This window comes from Lampetra fluviatilis, chromosome 1, assembly GCF_964198595.1.
Source record: "Lampetra fluviatilis chromosome 1, kcLamFluv1.1, whole genome shotgun sequence".
NCBI classification, from domain to species: domain Eukaryota; kingdom Metazoa; phylum Chordata; class Hyperoartia; order Petromyzontiformes; family Petromyzontidae; genus Lampetra; species Lampetra fluviatilis.
The window spans coordinates 31,207,230-31,231,359 of NC_136275.1; the positions used below are offsets into that span (position 1 = coordinate 31,207,230).

Consider the following 24,130-nt stretch of genomic DNA (forward strand, 5'->3'; position numbering starts at 1 on the left):
GGGTGGGGGGCAGGGGGGGGTGACTGGCAATTAACTGAGTGGAGCCATGCCGAGTGCTTGGAGCGGACGGTGGGAATGGACCGGTGCCAGCCGAGATATGCGCGTGTGTAGGCGCCGTGTGCCACGCACGGCGGCAGTGGCGGTGGTGGCAGCATCGGAATGCCCCGCCCTGGGCTCCTGGTTGCAGCGGATTATTAACATCTCATCCATTCCTGCTGTTCTTTATAAATGTGGGCAATTGTGTCAAATTGGGCAATTAACATTTCCTTACAATGCCGCAGTGTCCTCTGGGTGCGTGCAACGTTGAATGTGCAGCCGCAAATGATAGCGGACGGTGTCCGTGAAGTGAAATTGCTCACATTGTACATGTATTCAGACCTTACACACTGCTGCGTAGGTTATGGCATTGTTCCATGCGGTTCTCCAGTGTGTTGTTGTGTTGTATCGCGCGTTGTTTAGAATGATGTCCGACGTTTCACTGCATGTGCTGGGAGCTTCTTCAGTTCCTGAATACATTCATTGGGCATGCTTTTCTATGAAGGCTCCACAAATCCAAGTGGTGATGGGTTTCTGTGCTTGACTCTTCTCGTGTGGAAATTAAAGTTGGAATGTGTTTTTATGTATTTGTTTCACCTATTAAAATAGTCCATATCATCTTGTTTAGTGGCTCCCTCAATTAGTTTTGTACAATGTGTCTGTGAAACCATCACTCTCATTTACTTGCTCTCTTATAATCCCTAATTTATAGTCGATGTGTTATCTCTTGATTAATTTTTCCCCTCCAGCATATAATACAGTTAGGTGCATTTCAAAATGTTTTAGTAACGTAACTAAATTCGGAGCGAACATGCCCAAGGGTATATCCACTGCATAGATGAAGCGATGAAATCACCTCTTGTGCATGAAGCTGGATGGATTGTTGCACCATGAAATCTTGAGAGATGGTGACAGCTTAGGGGAGGCCTTGATCCAGCAGTTGATCGATAATGTCTGATGATGATGATGATATAGCAAATATAGCAACCGATATTAATGCATTCCGGGAAATGATTAATAATGATAAAATTAATGTTTGTAAAGACGTATCCTTCTACATAATCTGTTGCAGGTTAATTATATGTGCATATGACTTTAACAATACACTTGCATTTAATATGTTTCAAATATATACAAGCAATATGTATGAATAATTTTACAACTATTTATTAACCCACTGATTAATTAAAGCTTTCCCGTAATAACTCTATGTAACACAATTTTTGTTCCTGGGTAGTAAGTGTTATTTTGTAATTGCTTATGCCTAAAAAGTATTTAAAAATTGCTATTATTCCCCACAAACTTTGCTTTTGTGGCCAGGACAGTGATATGGACAGTGATATTTTGAAATGTACCTATTTTCAATGAAAAAACGGGCGAATATGTGTCTTTTCGATCACATAAAGTCAGAAAACACAGCATATGAATACACATGTACATGTATTTATACAAAAGTAATACAAAAATGACTCCAAAAGATTTAGAAGGCAGTAGTTTTTCGAGATTTACGATTATACTGTAAAGCACTTTCACGAATCAGCCCCCAAATGTAGTCTCCCATCATGGTCTCGTTATACGGTCCTTGGTAGCGGCGTTCAAAGTCCAGTATATCCTGGTGGAAGCGCTCGCCTTGCTCCACCGAGTACGCTCCCATGTTCTCCTTGAATTTATCAAGATGAGCATCAAGGATATGGACTTTGAGGGACATCCTACAACCCATTGTGCCGTAGTTCTTCACCAGTCTCAAACAGCTCCACATAAAAGAATAGGTTTTCTCCTTTTTCTGGCAACAAAACAGGTGTTAAGATGTTAAACACCAAACTGAAACCTTTTACACGGTATCATGTCTGCATTAAGCACAGATATTTGTGGTGAAAAAACAAACAGAAAACATGCTCTGACAGTATATGCAACACAATGCATATACTGTGAGAGCATGTTTTATATTACTTATATTACTGGAAAGTTCTAGAATGTTCTAGAAGTTATTCCAAGTTTACTCAGCACTGAATCTATCTGGAATTTTTCGATTTAAAGCTTTCGTGACTGCAGGGATTCATCTTCTTGGTTCTTTCGGTAAAGTCACGTAGAAGGGAAGTAATACAATAATAAAAATAAAACATAATAAAATAAAATAATTCTCACGACGTTTCGGCTACAACGCAAGCAGCCGTCTTCAGGTGACGGCTGCTTGCGTTGTAGCTGAAACGTCGTGAGAATTATTTTATTTTATTATGTTTTATTTTTATTATTTTATTACTGCCCTTCTACGTGACTCTATCTGGAATGTTCTGGAAAATAGGTCAATTTCTAAATATCACTGTCCTGGTCACAAAAGCAAAGTTTGTGGGGAATAATAGCAATTTTCTCTACTTTTGAGGCATAAGTAATTAGGAAATAACACTTACTACCCAGGAACAAAAAATAATAATTGTTACACAGTATAATAAGAAGAAGAATTTTCACTTACAAGGCACATTTCACAAATGTCTCAAAGCACCATTCTGTTGTCAGTCATATCTGTTGTTTGACCATACTTCACCATGCTGCTTATTAAGGGTCGATGAAGTGAGAGGTGTGCAGGGACTGGTGTAGATATCACTCTCAAATGTTGTTAACCTTTGCCAAGAATTCAACTCCCAGTCGCTGAGTTAGTTGTGCAATGCACTAACCACTAGAACACGACTACCCCCGTAATGTTATAAAACATATGAACACAACAGAGGCGTGACAAGACTCCCGTTTAGGAGTGGGACCTCTTTTTTGCAAGAGTATCCACAATAGCACTGAGTGAATGTTGTTATATTCTCACTTTTTAAAACTGCTTATAGGCTATACCATTGTGAACTATACCCATCATTACATGCATCCCCATCGGCGGCCATGATCAACCTACTGCTGGATAACAGCCTACAAAGCCATCACCCCACGATCCCGCAATAGCATTGAAAAATGGTAAATTACAAAAAAAGTTTAAAGTACAAATGCTTAAGAATAATGACTGTCATTGAATGATTGAGGTTATGAGTCCATTGCTACGTTTCCTAGTGCCAGTTGTACAATTGAACAAGTGAAGTAGAATTATCCTTCTCCCATCAATCGATATGTACATTCTATACGCTTTCTTGCCAACAACAACGTATCCATCAACCAAAGACCTCAACAATATTCCTCGCCATTGACTCGAGTCCCGAATCCCACTCTGGGATCGCGCTGCTGCTGCTGTCACCATCCTAGAATCTCACCAAGATCCGGAAGAACGCCACTGTTGTGTGAACAGAAGTGGAACAACGCGGACATCCAGATCAAACACCTCATTCGAGACCCAAACATCGTCGCACACCTCCTGACTTTGACATTCCTCGAAGAATACTGGTGTTCCCATAAACTGCATCGGAACATCAACAAGCCAATGTGCACCTCTCCTCCATGAATGGGAAATTAAAGACACCAAGCCGCAGTGTGATTTGGGCGATGCCACCCACACTGTGGACCATCCAGTAAACCACGGTGGTCTGTGCTCATCCAACGGGGGGAACAGCAAGACGACACAAACTCGCTCACGTGAAGCCCTCTCGTGGCCAGCAGACCCTGACATTTTCTGTTAGCTACTGAACATATTGCCACTCGCAAGGATAGAATGTGTAGATGAGGTATAAAAGTATCCATACCTTTTTGTTTATTTAAAATATGTTGTACGGATAATCCGTTGATATTAAACATCTTGCTTTACAAGATCGGCACGATTGCTCTGGTCATACATTCACCTGTGCTGAAAAAAACACAGTGAAACAATTCCATGAGATTCCAAAAACAGAACTTTTGTTACCACAAGAGGTGAACATAATAGACATTGAGCTTGTTTTTTTTTGCTTTTAACTTAATGTGACTTCTCAGAGAAGAAGAACAGTGTATCTGTTTTCAAAACATTCAACAAACGTTGCATTGTTGGCGAGTGGGTGGCGGGTAGGGGGGAGTGGTGCTTGTTTATGAGCACATGAGGCTAATTGGAATACTTTTCTTGTAATGGGTCACATGGGCAATGCTGTGTGCACGTGTGTGTGTGTGCGAACTGTTGTGCCAGCAATGGACATCAGCTTTGGGGGGAGCTTTCAGCTGAGAGCACGCTCGATTTACCACCGCGAAGACGAATGTGTGGGCTGTAAGCAGACTTGGATTTCCAAAGGGGCCGGGGTTGTTCGTGGACAAAGGAGGGCAGGATTCCTTCGATCTGCACCCACACAAAGGTCACACCAAAACACGGTTCCAATGAGCCCTTGCTTTTGTCGTGGTCAATCTGTGAAAACAGGGACTGGAACACAATGAAGTGCGTGTGTGTGTGTGTTCGGCTTTGGGAGTTTGATTCCCGCTCATGATCAATAACAGTGGTGAGCCTCCCCTAGGTCGACTCAGCCTCAAACAAGTAACTTGTGAAGTCTATAAACATCAGCACTGGGGAGATAAAGGCGACCAGGCGTGGTTCTGGCCACACCACCCTCACATGCGATGATCCAGACTTCGTACGTGTTCGCTAATGGCATTTGCCCCAAACAGACTATTTAAGACTATATGGGAGGTCTTTGTCTTTGTATGCAAAGGAAAGTATTTTTTTACTTCCTGATATTGTGATTAACTAATGCTGTGAGTTCCATAATTACCCACATATATGGCATGTAACTACAGAGGTATCTCGATAAGATGTACAAAACGAGTTGAAAAAATGAGCTCTAATATTAAGTGATAATTGGCATGAGGTCAACGTTATCTGTACTAAACTAGTGCATTTTATCACTGTGTGTCTGCACATTCGTCATGGGGCCGTATTTTATTTGGCAAAAATAACCATTTCAATGTAAACGTACCGACATTATTTGCAGACCAAACACAATACTAAAACAATGTGTGTATATGTGAACCCTGTTACTTGGCTTTGCTTCCCAGCCACAGCTAACGATCCATGGCGAGTGATGTCTGAACAGGTCCTGAGCACGTCGCGTCGATGCTGCCGTTGTGCCGTAGTTAGCACAGAGGACACCGGTTCCATCTCCCCGCACGGAGGTTCCAACAATGCGTCAAAGTTTATTACATTTCTGCAGGGTTAAGGTTGCATGTGGTGGGGTAAAGTTGTGGGTATCTCTCTCCCCTTCTTTCAAAGGTGTCTGGACAGCATGGACGAGTAGGCCAATATACCGTGTCGAGGGGCTTTCTAGAGCCTAGTTGGGTGGCCCATCCGCCTGCAGCGGTGTGAGCAGGCTATTGCAGCGCCGCACCTTTATTCCCTCCACCAACCTGCACTGGTCAGCGTGGTGAGGAGGTCTGGTCATCCAATTCCGACGAGCAACACGCCTCCGAGTTGGACGGTGGGCGATGCACGGTGCCAAAGAAGCTCGACATATGCACACATCCAGCGGTGAATTGGCAATTCAGCGCAATTTATCCATCTGTGTTGTTAATTGAAGACAACATTGACTGCCGATGGTTCTCGGGAAGGCATATTAATATTAATATCCAGCATAATCCTTCGTGTGCAATAATTAAGGTGTCCGCAGTCGGGGCGGAATAGGCAGAATGCAGTTGGTGGGAACCTTCAGTCGTTATAAATACCGCTTCAGTGATCCCACTTTGGCACAACAGCCCTCGCCCCCCCTCCCTCCCCCTTTACTGCTTCCCACCCATCCACCCTCTCCCTCGCTCTCTCTCCTATTATTATTAAGCGGATAATTAGTGGACATGAACTGTGGCTCCCTACTAGGCATTTGCTAGCGTGGACATCCCTTGCAGGTGCCCCCTATTGTATAAGCGCCCCCCCTCCCACCCTCACATCAAGCACCCCTTCCCCCCCCCCATGTGCCCACTTTCCACATGGGAAAATGCACCCCCATCATCTCCACTCAATTCTTGACGCGGTACGTATCACACCGCTCTCTGCATTCGAGGCACATTTAAGAAAGACAAAATAACGCAATGTTAGCATCGCAGTACCTTTTTTTAATGGGCCATTGTCCTTCACATGAGGCAGCTTACATATTTTTTTTGAATGTCCGTTTGTGTGCGTGCCAAGAATTGCAAATTTGTTATGTTGATAGCGTTTGAACAATTTGACCCCGTTGAAGTCAATTTGAGACAGCAATAAATCTGGACGCGGATTCAAGTCCATTCAATATCGTACATCCGTATACAAGAATGTAAAAGCTAAAGGATGATGACATTCAGACTCACTTTCACGGAAATATTTGTTTGCTCAATTCTGGAACCAAAAATAAAAATATCCATTGCCAGCACAATGAAATAAAAAGTCATATTGCCAATGTACTTTCACGACATCCAGATTATAGGCCAACTTCCTTCAGTATGCAACAGACATTTGTGCTACAATTCCACAACCATTTGGTGGGCCCATAAATGGCCCTGGGCCATTACAGTGCAGCCCAGGTCCTGCCCAGGTCCTACCCAGGTCCTGCCCAGGTCCAGTCCCCGCACTTCATGAGCCCTACAGCGTCTCCACCGGCTCGGCCCCTGCCTGTAATGCAGCCCCACCCCTTCCTAACCGTCCAAATACAGAGAGTTAAAAAAACGGAATTTATAATAACATTTTAATTTTTTCCCAAAATGGTTACGCCTATCATATGCGAATGTGTTCATGCTCACCAAGTGGCCTCGAATTTTTATACAATGGAAAACTTCTGAAGTTCATCTTGGCTATAACGTAAACACCTTTTGAAGCTTACAAAAATGTGAAAGCTCTCCCTGCCGCTGAATGCGATTTAGTCAAATATGTAATAACATTATAAATTCAACAGATGCTTGCAATGCAACGCGAGCGACGTAATAGCTTGAACATTCCGTGTTAAACATCCGCTTAGAAAATTCATCCCTGCATACATATTTTTTTTAATGTGCCCTTCACAATGATTTATGTTAAAAAATTTCACGCTTTATTTTTCGATGAAATTTAAGACCTAGGTTGTACCACATGCCACCTAAAATCAAGCCAAATGCTTTTGTACTTCTCTGGGACTGTAAATCTTTTCTCTTGGAAATCCAAGCTGGAATATATGCTACATGTTTCCATGAATTTGCAAAAAAAAACATCACAGGAGATGTTTAGAAGTGTGGGGAAGGGAGGATATGGGTAGGTGAGGGATGGGTAGAAAGGTTCACGGGAGATGAAGGGCAAAGGTTGGAATTACATCAAGGCGATGTCAGACACATGGAATTTAAAAGCTTCACAAAAAAAACTGCCTTCAATACCGCTGGCACAGTTTTCTAAGATAACTTTTTTTGCCAATTCATGCAGGTCACTCAAAATTCACAGTGAGTGTGAATTGTTTCGTGACAGCTCAATACCTGAAATCCAGATGCACGGCTTCAAGCAAGCCACCAGGAATTGCACAATGTTGCAAATTCCCAATGCGCCTTTTAAGCCGGCAAAACTATCCTTGAACGTCGTTAATTTAGCTCAAATGCCGAGTGCCCGGTATGAAAACAGTGCATCTCAGAAGTTGACACAGGTGAGCAAAATTACCAACCTGCACCGACCAAAAATTACTCTGCAATTAAGCGACGGCAGACAGCTGCGGCCACAAGGGCAGGAATGCCGGACAACCCAGGTCAGTCAAAGGTCCCCCCCCAAAGTCGGTGGTTTGTAACCCAGTGTACCCGCCCCCACCACCACCACCACCCCCCGTCTCTATTCAAAACCCGCCCACCCCCAACCACGTCTCTCTTCACCCCCGGCACCTAGCACGGAGGAGCAGGCATTATTAATGACTGTTTATTTATATAGCTTGAACACTGCAGTATGGGCACGTTCCGTACGCCAAGGTAAGTAATAACAGAGGCTGTGATGAAAACCTGTGAGGCGGGTGGGGGGCACAGACGAATGTCGCTGGATTGCAGCGAGGCCGTCGGCGTTCTGCATTCGGGTCGGAATGATGCATTGATTCATCGACTCAAGTTCACTCTTATCGTGCGTGTGAAAATCTACAATGTACGTGCAAAACGAACATATTTCATGTGTTATTGTTACATTTAGTCTACTGAAGCGAACAAAATTGTGTGAGCGAGATAACAACGTGAAAATACAAATGAAACGGTAAACATAAGCCAAAATATATGTTTTTGAGAATCAATGGATAACCTTAAACCATGGACATTCCTCAAATCACTATAAGGTGGAGTATATCGTGACATGCCTACTCACAGAACTCCCTTTTCTACTGGCGCATCCAAACAGTGCCAGCATGGGATGGTACAGGTGGGTTTTTTCCACTGGCGTATTTATCATAACCAGACCGTGAAACTCTGGCCTCACAAAACATCTGACTTGCGCTGGGCCAAACAGCGCCAGTAGGAAGAGAGTTAACCATTTTTATCGTACCAAAAATAATTAACGTGTTACGTAAGTGGCACAACTTGGGTTATGCAGTGGAAAAAATAACCTGGCGGCTCCTGAGCCATGCTAGGCTGGCTCGGCACGGCACGGTACCACTCGGCTCAGTTAACCAGTGGAAAATAAGTATTCGTTTCTTCCACTGCAGCAGTGTCGAGTGCTCATTTCATACTCAGTCTACAGGGCTTTAGGTTCCTTAACCAGGTGCAGCTTGTGGAAGCTGGGGTGACATCTCGTACTGAAATACGACATCGTAAAACAACAACCATGCAATGTTATTTATTTTAAGTGCAGCCTTTTTATGTCGATGGAAATCTACGAGCATATCCAAAATACACCAGCAAAATCAGGTTTCAACATGGAAAAATGGGCCTGGCAAAAGGCATGGCAGTTGGAAAGTTCAGAGAGATGATCGTTAAACGCCCTGCTTTACAACCAGCGATGGCTCCCTCCAGTTGTGCAAGGAAGTGATGTAGAGTTTATTGCTACATGTTTGCATTTGTTCATAATAAAAGCACAACAAAATATGTGTACAAAGTTGATCATCGCTAATTATAATAATCTACGAAGTGAACCTTAAAGAACGAAACTGTTCTAATTACTCTTCTATGAGAACTCAAATTTGGCCACCACTTTTCCCCGTGAATCTCTTGCCTCCAACATCACAACCCACACAACTGACTTTCCCCCCCCCACAACCCCCCGCTGTTGCTGTCGCTGACTTTTACGAGAATCTCCACGTGCAGATGCGCGCCAAGCAAAGTAGACACCTCGTCCCGAGGGCAGCTTTATATTATTCCTTTTTTTTGCAGAGGTTGTTAGAGACAGTGAAATGTGCGGCGCACCAGAGGAAAAAGACGCATCACGCTCCTAAAACGCGTTCAATCAACGTCGCGCCATTGCCCCCAGGCAACGCGGAGAACTCTTATTGGAAACATACGTCCACAAGCGGCGTGGGCTTGGGAGGCTCTGCAGCCAGAGTGTAACCGTACACCCCCTGCACCGTTACGTACACCGAGGCCGTGGTCCATTGCCTGGAGCCAGAGACAGCCGGGGACCCTCAAGGGGAGGGGGGGGCAGCTCACTAGAAACCTTGATGGGTGAATGCATTTTGAGTCTTCCGCTGCTGTTCTTGTGAGGGTGTGCATGGCGCGGTAGTACAGCGGTTAGCGAGCTGCGCTTGGAGCATGGTGACCCGAGTTCGACTCCCGCTTTACCGGCCAATACCAGTGGCGGTTATCTGAACCGGTCCTGGGCTTCCCCTAGGTCGACTCAGCCTCAAATTAGCACCCGGTGCGGTGTCTCGATGTTAACCGTTCCACCTACTATCATCTCCATGCATCTATGAGGTTCTAAAAGTTAACTCGGCGGCGGAATCGGGGCAAAGGTTTTTGGCCGAGACACACACTGCATTGAATTGCATGCAAGTCCTGCCTTGTTATTATACACAGTGCCAACATTGCATCTGTACCTCTCGCTCCGGTTGTTCCTCGTGGGTTATAGGTATTTGCAGGCATTCATTAGTGAGCACGAGACTGTGTCTGTGCAGTGCACACCTCACATTTCATTATGGGATCGCAGGCTGAAACAGAATTAATTACGCACCATCTGGGATTCATCGACCTCGTTCTTTGGTCTTATCAACATACTCCACTTATGCTGGGAATCTTCATTTAATTAGGCAAGCAATATATCCTTCATCCAGTGACTCTAGGAAACATGGAATGGCATTAATGAAAGAAAGCCTTCCCAAACGTGTGTCTATTGCATTGCAACATGTATCAGTTGTCTGCATGACTTTAGCCACAATGGAAGCCACATTTGGCTCAAGAACACTTGCTGTCAGTCTTGGCATAGCACACATCTCCACTTAGTCGCTTCTTTAAAAATACACTGATCCTTTACACCCAATTTATTTAAAAGGTACTGTCGGGATCTTGTCATGAAACCAAGAACCCATTCAGAAATCTCTCAGAGGATTGCACCCCCATATGTCCAAGAATGGCTGAAGAAGAAACTGTTCACAAGACTTCTGAAAAATCACTTGAAGCAGCCATTGTATCCTTTACCCAGCCGGGGGGGGGGACACACTTTCCCATACATTGCCCCGTGAGATTGTTGCATGGAAGTCAAGCCAATATTTTTTTTAATTCTCAGGCTGAAAATGAGCCAAATTAAGTATAAATCCAAATTTTATGGGATGTGACTTTTTTAACAGTCATTGGTCAGAAACCATAAAGACAACCGGATAGAAACCATAAACTCACTACACTTGAGAAAATGGTTCAATCACTGATGGCTGCAACCCAAATTCAAACCCAAGATCTCAGGATCTCAGCAGCGTTGGCTCAGGACTCTGATATCTGAGCCAATGTATTGGAAGCATTCACTACATGCATCCAGAACTTGTTAGATCTCTAAGGTGAAGATAAGTACAAATCAGTAATTGTGCTGGGACGATTAACAAAATCATTCTGAGCGAGCGAGAAGAGTTTCCCTGAGTCTCTCAAGCCTCGTTTTTTTCAGGAAAGTCGCACATTGAGATGTGTGGCCAATATCATTAATGGGTATTTGGCACGTGGGAGTAGGCCTCGGCAAGGTAAGCTAAAAGTTAAAATGTAAAAAAACGAGCCTACCTTACCACAATACAATCACTCTACCCTACCTTTTACCCTTTAGCAGGTAAGGTAAAAGGTATAACGCAACGAGCCTAACCTTTACCCTACCTTTTACCCTTACCCCATATAAAATACCCGATTACAGGGTAATTACTAGGAAACTACTACACATGAAAAATGTTTATAACGGTAAATGCTAGGTAGAGCGCTTAATTCATATAGAATACTCTCGATGATTCCAATTTTACACGCTTGTTGTTGTCGTTGTTGTCGTTGTCATCGTTGTCGTATCCTCAAATCTTGTAACTCAATTTTAACCCACTTCCTAATGTGGTATCGACTGCAAACTTGGTATACTTATGTCATACTGATGACAATACTATATTCTATCATAAAAAATAAAAAATATATATTTTGAAACATTATTTTTTATATGTGATGTTTCGGCTTGGGTCTAATTGTCCACGCTCAACTAACGTTGGCTGTAATTGTCCACGGTCCCTTACGTTATGGCAAGCTTTGGGGCCACTTCCTGGAGTCGTGGAGTTCTGTCATTACTAGCACATTTTTATAAAAGCGTGTTTTTAATAAAGTTTGTTTTAATATTACTTATTAAATGGAGGCCACGGACTGCGCCACGGAGCTTTTAGCGGTAACCAAGGCACCGTATTTACCGGGTAATACTTTGCGCTTCCTTTACCCTACCGGGTAATTCTTCCGAGCTACCTTAACCCTACTTTTACCTTACTCCTTGGCATGTCGACACCTTTACCCTTTGCCCTTACCCTTTTACCCGGTAAAAAGGGTAAATTACCTTACCTTGCCGAGGCCTACGTGGGAGGCAAGTACCTCCGATTAGCACAGTTGGCGATGTACAGTAAGAAAAAAGTTCAACATACATACGTACAAAGCAGAGTACACAGAGCAATGTCAGATCATTCTCTCTATGCAAGCGATATGGGATAATGATTAATCAGTAGGGACCCTCGTCTTAGCCCAGGTGTTTTGAAGCTAGTGTATCACCCCCTACCACCAGGAAAAGTGCCAGGAGGTATCCTGCTGTAAATAGTGCCATATGAGACGTTAGATCCCAATCCCATCCACCCTTTGGACAATAGAATCCCCGTGGCGACCTTGACATTCCACATGAAATCCCACTGCAGCTCAATAGGATTGAGGGCCTGAACACAAATTCCTGCTCCATGACCACTGCTTAAACAAATCCAAAATCCTCCCTCGCGGGGGATGGAAATGCCTTTAAAACGAAGCTGAGCCAAACACATTAATCAGGTGTGAGAGGTCTTGTAATTCAGAATGTGTATAGGAGGCAGTGGGGAGTTGAAATTAAAATTTTACCTCTGTACCTCCCTACCTCCCTCACACAAACTGACAATCATAATAGCAGTGGTTAGAATAAAACAAAAACATAATACTGCATCATGTTATTACGACTGTCTTCAAGTATTTTAAACTAAGCCAATGCACAAGTAAATATTTGTTGCCAGCTGTGATGTATTGATCATCAATACTGTATGGATACTGGCAAGGTAAAACGGAACAAGTGTACAAAACAAGCATGGAGAATTGCACTCTGGGAATTTTACTGAGAGACGGATCGAAGGACGCATGAATCAGAAATCAAATCCCAGAAGTCATTTTAACTTTGAAGAAAAGGAAGTGGACTTCGGCAAGGTACACGTCACTGGTGCGGACGAAGGCCGATGGGCAAAGTTGGTGATGGAATGTCAGCCAAAGGAGGGAATGCATCTGATAGGATGACCACTGCATAGAGAACAACGAGCCGAGTGCATGTTTAATAGCGAGAAAGAAAGTGGGGAATGGTGACTGCATGGTGTGGCCTTCATCCAGCAGTGGACATACAACAGCTGACGAACAAGAAGATGATTGAAGAGGTGCATTAAACCAACACCGCTTCACCCTCACTGCACTCAACTCTGGACTCAAACAACGGGAATAGTTGTTGATTTTTTTCATCACTCTGGAGTTCTTACAGATGTTGCGGTATCTGGAGAGAGAGAGGGAGAGCACGCAGAGGAAATCCCAAAACCTCCAGGCACTGGGGGCTTAGACAGCTGCCGAGTGACCTGACCCAGAGGATGCGGCCCGCCAGTGTAATAACGCGCCGGGGCCGCGCTGTAGCGACACGTGGACGCCGGCGCGTGCGGGCTAAGCCGGCCACGTGCGAGGCGCCATCTCCGGTAACAGAGCCCCCCTCCCCAGGGATGAAAACCCAGCTCCACCTTCCCCCCCCCCCCCAACAACACCAGCCCCTTTGCCAACTCACTCTGCACAGCACGGCGTGCAAACGACACTGGGCGGGCCCCCTAGCAAACCCTTACCTGTTTAAAGTGAAAATGATTTGTGTGCAAAATTAAGCTGCAGAGAAAATGTGTCCGTGTCTTGGTGGTGAAATTACTTTGCCAATGTGGGGAACAAAACATGAAAAAGTGCGTGCAAAAATGGAGGATGCCTTTGTGTGTTTAATGTGTTGCAGGATGAAAAGTGTATGGTAACATGACTGAACAGTGATATGAGTGGATTTGGCTGTTACAAGGTGAAAGGTAAAGGTGCAGCCCTGCAATTGCTTGCTCCCACCACTGCGAGCAGAAGAACTTCCACGAGAGGTAGGTCTCAAGAGCCTCTCTAGAAGATAATTTGGCCCACTCTTGAACGCTGTTCAGAATTTTTGAAAGAGGTCGGACTATCAGCACTTTACCCCACCACACACCACAAACCTGCCGATCGACTGAGCTGTGGCGTTACCCATTTAAAACTGCTGGGTGGGAAAATGTGGTGGATTTCAAAAGCGTGCCCTGTCGTTTCAGCTGCCATGCTGGGAGATGCGAAGCGGCGGCCTCTGGATTACAACTACAGTATGCTCACCGCTCCACCACAGCACCATGGCCACAGAGGCGTAGCTACGGGGGGGGCAGGGGGGTACATATGCCAAGGTAAAGGGGCGCCAAAATGAGGCTTACAGCATTACATTATAACTTATTGCGGCGGGCGCGGCAGCCTGAAACGACTGCACAAATCTACACCTCAACCTAAAAGTTTATATATCCCACCACACACAGCCTACATGTCATGTAATTACATTTTGGTATGTGATTAAACGGGGGGGGCGCCAATTATATAGTTCGTCCCCAGACGCAAAATATCCTAGCTACGCCACTGCATGGCCGGCAACCAAAGTAACAAGAAGAGGAGTTGTTTTTGACGAATTCTGTAGAAATAAAGAACGGAATATTTGAAGAGCCACAATGCACTGTGAATACGAAACTGTCCTCAATAAATAATGTCATGAGGCGGTCTTTAACGAGCCGCAGGCAGCAGACCCCTGAGCATGCCTGTTACAGTAGTGGCTAACTTTAATTGGAGAAAGTATTGAAGTAACCTGTCTATAACATGTGCACATACGTACAAACAATCCGGTTTGTTGTAAACGTATTTATAGATTGTACCACCTTGTTTTAATAGACGACGGATATTATTCTGGTCGTGGTATAATGGAAATATAAATGTAATCAATCAATAGACATGTCAGTGTTGGTTTATTTTGGTGAGTGATATTATAACAAACAAGGGCAGTGGTGGTGCAGTGATTTGGCGCCCCCAGAAATCTAAGTTTGATTGCTGGCCAAAGCTAATAGGGGGCGGTCTTCATCTAGCAGCGGATATAAAAAGGGGCATGAATGTTAGTTTTCGTTTCGTGAGTTATTAAATAAACACGACCCTCGCTCATTTATATTGGGTAATGTCAGAACCACGAGTGGGCACGACATCCCCGAGTGTGATAAATCACAATTAACGTGAAGTAATTTCACGCAAGCATTACCTCGCATTACCGCTCTTGAGCCCGAGGCCACCATTGGCAATGACATTGGTAACCGAGGCCTGTAATTCAGCCACTTCGAGTTCCCGCACACAATGTGCCTCACATTGGCGAGCGCTACTGTCAGGCGCGTCTAATTGAAATAATACAAGGCGCAGTGCAATTTTAAATCAAGCATGCCATAGGTCCCATACAGCTGTGTCACATCAGTGAACCGCGCGTTTTGCATCAGCTCCACCGATGCTGCGATCGTTGTGCGAGTGGACAGGTCAAGAACGCGTCATTTGTTGAGAGCGTATTTTAACAGGAATGTTTTGTGAGCAGTGGTTGGTGGCGGTTCGCCCATTGGGGGTCCGGAGCAGAAACTCTCTTCGGGTGCTGCTGCATTTCCACGCAAAATACCAGTGAATTGAAAGAAAATATCTAGACGACAGGTAAGAGGTGCCAAGAAAGAAGAGAGATACAGATTGAACAGAGATTTGAGAGATATGCAGGGTGGTCCAGATGTCTTACGACCCCCCCCCCCCCCAAATAATTGACCCCTATAATGTTTCCCTTTGCATATTCATTTCTGTTTTAAATCAACCTTCGTAAGACAAATAAAAACATAACCTTTTTGAGAATTAAATGGGGGTCGCAAGACATGTGGACCACCCTGTAAGCGCGAGGCCAAGATTGAGTTACATGGGAGAGAAGAGATTGAGATAGTCAGTAGCACGATATGGATGAGTTTGATTCATTAGATTTTTTATTTATTTAAAATTGAGCGGATATTTGGTTCACCGCTATCCCCCCCCCCCCCCATGAATCCAGGGCCCCTTTGAGCTGCTTGTTACCCGACGTGTTCACTTCGGTTGCATGTGCCTCGTGTCCCCCCCTCCACTGGTCCGGGGGAGCTGTGGGGCTTGAGAGCTCGGAGTTGCACCTGGGGCTGTACCCACACTAGGGGCGTCTGATCAACCAGGGCGCTCATGTGACAATGTCACTGTGGTTATTATCCTGACAGCATCGGCAGCAACACGCACAGCATCCAGTCGCCAAGAGGTCGCTTTACAAATTCGCACCAACTGCTGGGTGGTCCCGATGTCCAAATTATTGACCCCTAACATTTTATTTCCTTCTGTATATTCATTTCTGTTTGGAACAAACCTTCATTAAAATAGATACGAAGTTTTAGATGATTAATTGAGGGTCTTAAGACATATGGACGACCCTGTACGCGCGTGTACAATCACACGCTGATCATTGTTCCGTGGTTACCATTGTGCGCCTTTGTGTTTTTTGGAAATTTCAGAATCCGCTGGATGTTACTGCGCACACCATTAAGATATTACATTTTTTGTCCTTCTTCTCAAAACAGTATCTGGCACACAACCGTCTGTTTCCAATCACAACTCACCCCCTCTGCACGATGAAAAGTTCTGTTACAGTATCACTCTTTAATAAAAGAAAGTATTTAATCATTCCGAGCGGAGATTTGATGGCAGGCGGTTTCAATAAAACCCTCCTACGCACCACATGTGTCAGCCTGACCTCATGCAGCCCTCCTTGTGCGGCACTTATTGCGGTGTGCGCACCGACACGCACACTTTCGTCTACGTGGACTGTACCATATGTCAGCACGCACTCCAATGCTCTAACCTCACCCAAACAAAATCAAATGAAAAAGAGATCTTCCCATGAGCGTAGAGCCCACAATCTTATGCATCACTGAGATTCTTATGGTGTATGCATGATACATATTTGGACCCCCCCCCCACCGCGGCCCCACCAAAATGACACTAACCTAACGCTCAGCCGAGTTCACAGCCACATTATATTATTTATAATAATTTAACTATCGTGATGGTAAGGGTTCGACCGTGCCGGTGCTTGCTCACGCCACTGCTAGCAGACAACCCGCCCAGATGGTTTTTGGCCTACTCTTCCACGCTGGCCAGACGTTCTAGTCGAGGTGAAAGTAACCACACTGGAATCCCACAGGCGCATGACCTGCCAATTGACAGCCACTAAACACGTGTCTTCATATTGGGGATGAGGGCATTAAAAAAAATGAATATGTCAACAATTGCACTCCTTTTTTTGGGTTAGATCGCTTAATTATATAAATGTGTCGTTAAACCCGCCACCACCCGACACAGCCAACTAGTAAGGGTTGTCACGTAAACAGAACGTGGCCAATTCGTCACTAGTACAGCACACCGGTGTGTTGGAGAGCTAAGCTACAACATTTACAATCTGAGTACGACGTTTCGCCAGTAATTACAACTAGCTTCATCAGGCGACAGCCAGATTTGTGGAGAAGTCTACCTGTTTCGTTCCTTATATAGAGGCGTAGATGTGGTGACCACGCTTCTGCGCTCCTGCGCAAAGTAGGGGGGGGGGGTTAATGAGTCCACGTAAATTATGCATGCGCATTATGCGAGCCCTCTGATCTATACTAGTGACGAATTGCACTCCGGATTTTCCTGCCGTTAACCCCACACGTTTCACATAACGTGATGTTACAACGTTGAACGTTTCCATTTTTTTAGTTGCTCAAGTATCAACACACCGGACTACAACGCGTGCTCACATCACGTGACTGACGTAAAACTCAGATATTTGGTGAGCAGAATCAGAAGTCGGTGTCGTGACCTTGCGCGTGTTTGAGTGGAACAATGCCAACACCGGTGAGCGCATGGAACTATGTAAAAAAAAACCTCGCGCATTACAGAGGCAACCGGAATGTGACGTTGTAAATCGTCGTGAAAATGTCCACAACATATACAACAGCAAAAACTCCGACGCAACGTCAGTGAACACAGCAGCAAATTTCGATTTAAAGCTTTGGTGACTGCAGGGATTCATCTTCTTGGTTCTTTCGGTAAAGTCACGTAGAAGGGAAATAATAAAATAATAAAAATAAAACATAATAAAATACAATTCTCACGACGTTTCGGCCACAACGCAAGCAGCCGTCCTCAGGTGAAGAACAGGTCTGTCGGAAAGACAGCGTCTGACGGACCTGTTCTTCACCTGAGGACGGCTGCTTGCGTTGTGGCCGAAACGTCGTGAGAATTGTATTTTATTATGTTTTATTTTTATTATTTTATTATTTCTCTTCTACGTGACTTTACCGAAAAAACCAAGAAGACAGCAGCAAATGTTTAGAAACTGAATGGCGTGAAGTTCCACTGCACAGCACATACGTTCATGTATGTGCACTGTACACACGCCAGCACGCACATCTATGCTCTCAAAACAATGAAATAAAAAAAGAGATATTTAGAGGAACCTTCCTCAAGTCTTACACATCTCTCAGATGCATACGTGTATACCTATGAAGAGAAGTCTAACATTTGAAACGAAACGGGAACACGTTACACTGACCTAATGCTGGGCTTATTTTAAAGCCAAATCGGAATAATTATAATCATTAAATAAAGTGCCTCATCATTTGTAAGGAAGCATTTGAAGCAAATATGTAAATATATAATTGTCACACCACCACCTGACCACTCAGAATCGAGCCCCATATCCCTTTGTTCCACAAACAATGTAGATAATGAGATCCTAAAATGTAATAAAGTTTAATTTTTTTGTATCGCCCACAATTAAACTCACTAAAGGTAATGTTTGGTTTGTCGTAAGCGGAAAACAAATACACATATGTGTGTGGCACTGGACTCTTGTCATACGTGAATATGGTGGCATGCTTTGGGGGATTCTGTGTGGTAATCCTGCTATGGTTCAGCTACATCATCTTACATCCTCATTAAAGTTTCACAACCGGACTTTTAAGAAATGCAGTCAGCAGTGACATCCTTTCCCAAAATCTAACAGAACAGGGGAAGCGGTCGGCACCGTATAGTTTATTTTATTTCATAAACACATATTTCTAAAGGCAGTTGGATTGTTTTGTAATTTATTGTTGAAATGTACCAAAGTATACCTTCTGAAAAAGACAATCCCTCCTCCAAAATCAGTTTACACAGCGGCAAATGTTTAGCAACTCAATTGCACGGAGTCAATGGATGTGATTAATTCCACCACAATCCTTGGCCAAAACAACTCACCCTTGGGAACATTGCTCTGGAATGCACGTGGGTTGCAATGTGCAGCAGGCATTTAAAAGAAACCCTGAACCCAAGAGCGTCTGCTGGTGCAACGCCACGCAATGCTGTGTCACAACGCGCGGCACTGTTGGGCGGACTTGGCTTTCAGCCGTGGACATTTTCAGCTCGTTGTAGACCAGCCTGGCGCAGAACTCTCACAATCGGTGGTGGATGTTTTAAGGATGACAAAATACTCGAGCTGGCCTCTCCAATTATTCAAAGGATTGAGTCCCCCAAACAATTGCTGCATTGGTTTGATTACTCAATTCATGGGATGACACGAAAATAGTTGGAACAAATAGCTTTGACGTGTGCTGCTGAATGGAAGGTGATGGGCGTGGCTTGGTGACATCGTCATCCACGGCAAGCTGGGCGTGGCTTGCATGGGGTTTCTTGCCTTCGGTGGGTGGAAATTGTGGGCTGCTGCCATTTTGCAAGGGCCTGAGTAATTGATCAGGTAAACAATTAACCCGTAAAAACAAAGTTTTTCACTATAAATCCTTTATATGCGTGGCAAATAAATTACAGTACGTGTTCAATGGGCCACAACCCAGCCCACATTGGTATTTGAAACGGGCGGCTAGAGTCCTCTCGTCCTCTGGCTTGAGATGGCTGCCACCTATGGGTCAGATGATTGCCTGCCACCATTAAGCAATTGGTAATTAAATATAAAAAAAAATGTTTCCTAAAATGTTGAAAATTTTGGAAAAAAAATTTCACGAAAATAAATTCTCACGCACAACGAGTCTGTGTGCAAAATGTCAGCTCGATTGGATCACGGGAAGTGGGTTAAAAAACGACCGAAAGATTTGCACGGTCATAAGTGCGCAAGCAAGCAAGTGAACTTAATATAAAGGATTTAAAAAGTACTGTCATCGATTATAATATTAAATAAATTAATCAACATAATTGCACAATTGCCCAATTGCCCCAGCTCTATCAAGGCCAGTATATAACGCGAGAGGGTGATGTGGTTAGTGCCACACCTGACCACCTTTGTCTCTCCAGTACTAATGTTTACACACAGCACCAGCCACTAATTTAAGGCTTAGTGGTTCAAGGTGAGGCCCAGGAGAAGTTTTGATACCAATTGCCGCTGATGTTAGCCTTGGCCGGGAAATGGAATTCAAGTGAGTATGTCCATCGTGCAGTGTGCGCTTAACCACCAAGCCACTACAGAGGCAGACGCATGCACTGGCAGGTCTTGGTCATGTAACTTCCCCCATGTAATAGAGTGGTCATTTCCCCTCCAAACAAAATCAAGCCTAAACCCATGATTGCAATGGCCAGTTTCCTTCTCAATTTCTGTGGCATGTGTTTCAAAACCCTTAAGGCGTCCGGTGACATTTGGATGCTAAATTTGCGCCGTTACATAAACGGATCTTTTTTTTTTGTCCGCTGTGTATTTCTGCGAGCCTCTGGATCGGAAGACATGAGTCAACGGCACCGCTCGTGACGCCCAAATCGCTCGCGAATTAAATGACGTGTAACAAACCTTCCAGAGTCCCTTCGGTTTGTCATGTTTGTGACTGCGGGCAATGCAGTGTCCACGGTGGGTCACAGCGTGCAAGGCAATCACCGCGGTAAGCTGCGCTCCTCCACAGGTGTGCTGGCGGTGTTGCCGATGCTTCTCAGCCTTGAGCCTTTCCACAAGTCCTTACCTGGAAGAGAAAAATGCAATTAAGTTTTAAAATCACCAGCATTTTTTATTTTTGAGGAAGCTGAAAATTGTAACTGTACCACGATTTTAATTATTATGGAAGTTTCTGAAAGGCAAGGCATTGACTTTGCTTTTCTGCTTCAATGCCAATACAATGTCCTGTAACTATATTCAAAAGTGCGGACCACTGTACGTGTAACATGTGTCACTTGGCGGATCAATTCCCAATTATTATTACCGTGCATATAGTGGAGCGGTGCTGCATTTTGTGACTGCACTGTGCGATAAACCCGGTCAGCCCAGTTCAATTCCCAACCAGGGCTATTGTTCGGAGTGATACCTGAAATGATCCTGACCCCCGCCCCCTCACTAATCAACACTCATCAGTGTAATTAAGTAAAACGGCGAAAAGATAGCAGTGTGGCTTGCGGGATGTGTAAAAAAATACTTTCATGTTTTACATTTAGGGACAGACAATGGGAATGAGGCATATTGCCTGCTTACATATATGTAATACGTGTATATAAAGGCCAGTCATAACTTTAAGAATGTTATATTTAATTAACACACTGGCTTAAGTTGAGGACGTATTATGTTTCAGTAATTCTAGTCACAATACTGTTTCAGATTAATACTCAGACATCTACCGATGGAATGTGTCAAATAAATAAGCGAGCTGTTGTGACCATCCGAATCGTCTGGCCCACGATGTAGCTCACGTCTGACTTCATGTCAGCGAACTAACTTTAGGGCTACTCTGCATACACGCCCGAGAAGACGTGCACTAACATTCTCGCTCACTGTACAATGAACACAAAACAACATGTGCAAGTAGTTTATAATATTTCGCCCTATACTCGAAGGCCCTGATTGCAAGTGTGGGTCATCCGCAGTGTGACCTCGGTGGGTTGACAACAGATGGGACTCGTTACCGGCTCGTAAAAGGTTCACCGGTGACGAGACACAGCCAAACAGGGTCACGGCCAGGGGCATTGCCAACTGGGCAAATTGGAGGTTGGAACTCATATATCAAAAACATTTCACACTTAGTAGTCCACGTGAATAATGAACCTAGAGGCGTCGATATAAAGCAGCGCTTCAGCACCCACGGTTCCCGCAGACGCGACTGCAACAAGGCAGGACCGCTTCAAGGGTTTGCTACCGTGTGCTTTTGAGATCGCCTTGCCTCAAAGCAAACGAGACTGCGGAAGGGTCGTCGTTAAGCCTTTAAGAAGGACCATCATCGGAGCGGATTTAACCACCGCCCCGTGAAGGGGGGACGTGTGTGGATACAGCTGTTGTCCATTGTGTCTCCGGCGCGGGAACATTTCATTAGTTCGGTAAATGTGCTGTTAGGATCTTCGATAATGCCTAATGAGCTAATTGCCGCACTGGTTCCAGTTTCTTTGCAGCGGGGATGCTCCCACAATGAGCCGACGGGCATTCCTGCGCACTGAGCTCACCGCTCTCGGCACCCAGATGCGTCCGAATTAGTGTCTCGTGCCAGTTCTCCTAATTGCGGCGGGGGCCCCAAAACTTGACAACAACAAAATACAGAAATTGGTGATCAATCACATCAAATTAATGTCAGCCCCCCCCCCGTAGGATGCTCTGCTTTGGCCCCGATGACCTTGGTTCCCATGGGAAGGCTGCGTTCTCCTCCAATACCCCAAAGGCACGCCCCAACGCACAAGCCTCTCTCCCAATTCTTTGCCCGCCCTTGCGCCCCATTATTGTACAATGCTTGACTGTTACGGGCCTAGCAACATCGCCTCCCCCTCCACCGTACCCCTTGCACTTTCTTCTCTAGGCTAGGAAAATAAATCCGGGAAGAAAGTAAGACATTTGCCATTTCAAGGCGAGCAAATGTTTTACGCTTTTTGGTTTTTATTATTTTATTATTTTTATTATTGTATTATTTCCCTTCTACGTGATTTTACCGAAATAACCAAGAAGATTAATCCCTGCAGTCACGAAAGCTTTAAATCGAAATTTTGAAGAGTTGGCAACAATGGATGAGTAGGGTAAATAAAAATGTGAAGATACAATAACACGAAATGCAATTGATGCTGGGAGCTTTTACCAAGATAGCATACGTCATACTCTGTACCATGCGTTGCCGTGTGCTTGTATATACGTGTGCGTGTATATACGCAGATTGTGTTGCTTTTGGCAGCTCCGTGGTTTTTCTTTAATGTAATCTAATCTATGTCCATAGCCAACATTACTTTAAAATGTTTTCATAACCATCGGGTTGTTATTTGAAAAAGCCAACTGCACAGCAATTTCATTTTGGAAATGTCTAACTTATGAGCACTTTCGTCTCCTATAGACATGACCTAAAATATTGAAAGTTTTTCTTCTTATCAGTCGTCCCGTGACACTTTTTCAGGTCATGCAAAATACATATTTTGACATGCGCTAGAGGTTTTTTTATATAAAAAATCTGAGTTGTAAAAGTATTAACGGCTGCATATATCGATCACATTCCCTACACAACATGCATATATTTCCGAACTTACAAGTGTGCTTTGCATTCATAAATATGACACAAAACAATGGGACGTTTAAAACTAGCCTTTTCAAAAGCACATATCTCGTGTTAGGTAAATATAATTCCTTGAAACTGGTAAACGTATGTACGCCAGTATGATCAAAATCACCCTCAATGCGGCGATGCTCAACCAATTTTAAAAATGCCAAACAGGGCACGTGCCTGGATAGCGCTTGGATGGGCGACTACGAAGCACAGCAGGTGCTAGAGGCGTTGCAATGTGGTGGACGGTGCCGCAAAGTGCATCGCTGAACAGCGCTTCTCATGCTCCACGTCTCTACTTCGCTCCCACGAGGCGATAGCTTCAGGAGGCAAATGCCAATGTCGAAGGTCCGCTCAACATTGGCATGGGTGTATCATCACGATGATATTACAAAGATCCCCAGTATAGCCTGTAACAGACTGTAGGGGCAAGTGCTGTTAGCGAGCACCTATAAAGGCGAGCACGGCACACGAGGGTGTGGGTGGCCAACACCACGCCGGGCCGCCTTTATCTCCCTAGCGGCGATGTTTACACACCGCACCAGGTACTAATTTTAGGTTGAGTGGACTTAGGTGTTGGCCGTGAGCGGGAATGGAACCCGGGTCGCCAGGTTCGTAGCGCAGCGCGCTAACCGCCCCACTACACACACACAGAGACACACACAGACACACACCCAGACACACGCACAGAGACACACAGACGCAAGCAGCACTGGCGGTAAGTCGTTGATCCATCACGCTCGTGTCTTCCCGCTAGGGGGGGCTCACCCAAGACGAGAAAACTTTGGGGCTCCTTGTTTTCGTTGTTGTTGTACCGCCGAGGCGGCGCTGCGTGGCAGCCAGGGCCGGCAGCGAATCCAGAGCGAGAGGAGGAGGAGGAGAAGAGGGAGGGAGGGAGGAGAGAAGTTTTGTGTGAAGTTTGCTGAGAGCCTTTG

The 24,130-nt window shown here is 44.7% G+C and overlaps 1 long non-coding RNA gene across 2 annotated transcripts; it reads right to left on the reverse strand.

The window, feature by feature from the left end:
- Positions 1–2,333: 2,333 nt before the first annotated feature.
- Positions 2,334–24,124, reverse strand: LOC144934614 (uncharacterized). Of its 2 annotated transcripts, none has more exons than XR_013637182.1 (4): positions 23,964–24,124; positions 20,579–20,660; positions 4,174–4,267; positions 2,334–3,803 (listed from the first exon to the last, which is right to left on the reverse strand). It is a non-coding gene; the product is annotated as an uncharacterized LOC144934614 (long non-coding RNA). The 2 variants fall into 2 exon arrangements; XR_013637181.1 differs by having other exon boundaries at positions 2,334–3,808.
- Positions 24,125–24,130: the final 6 nt, after the last annotated feature.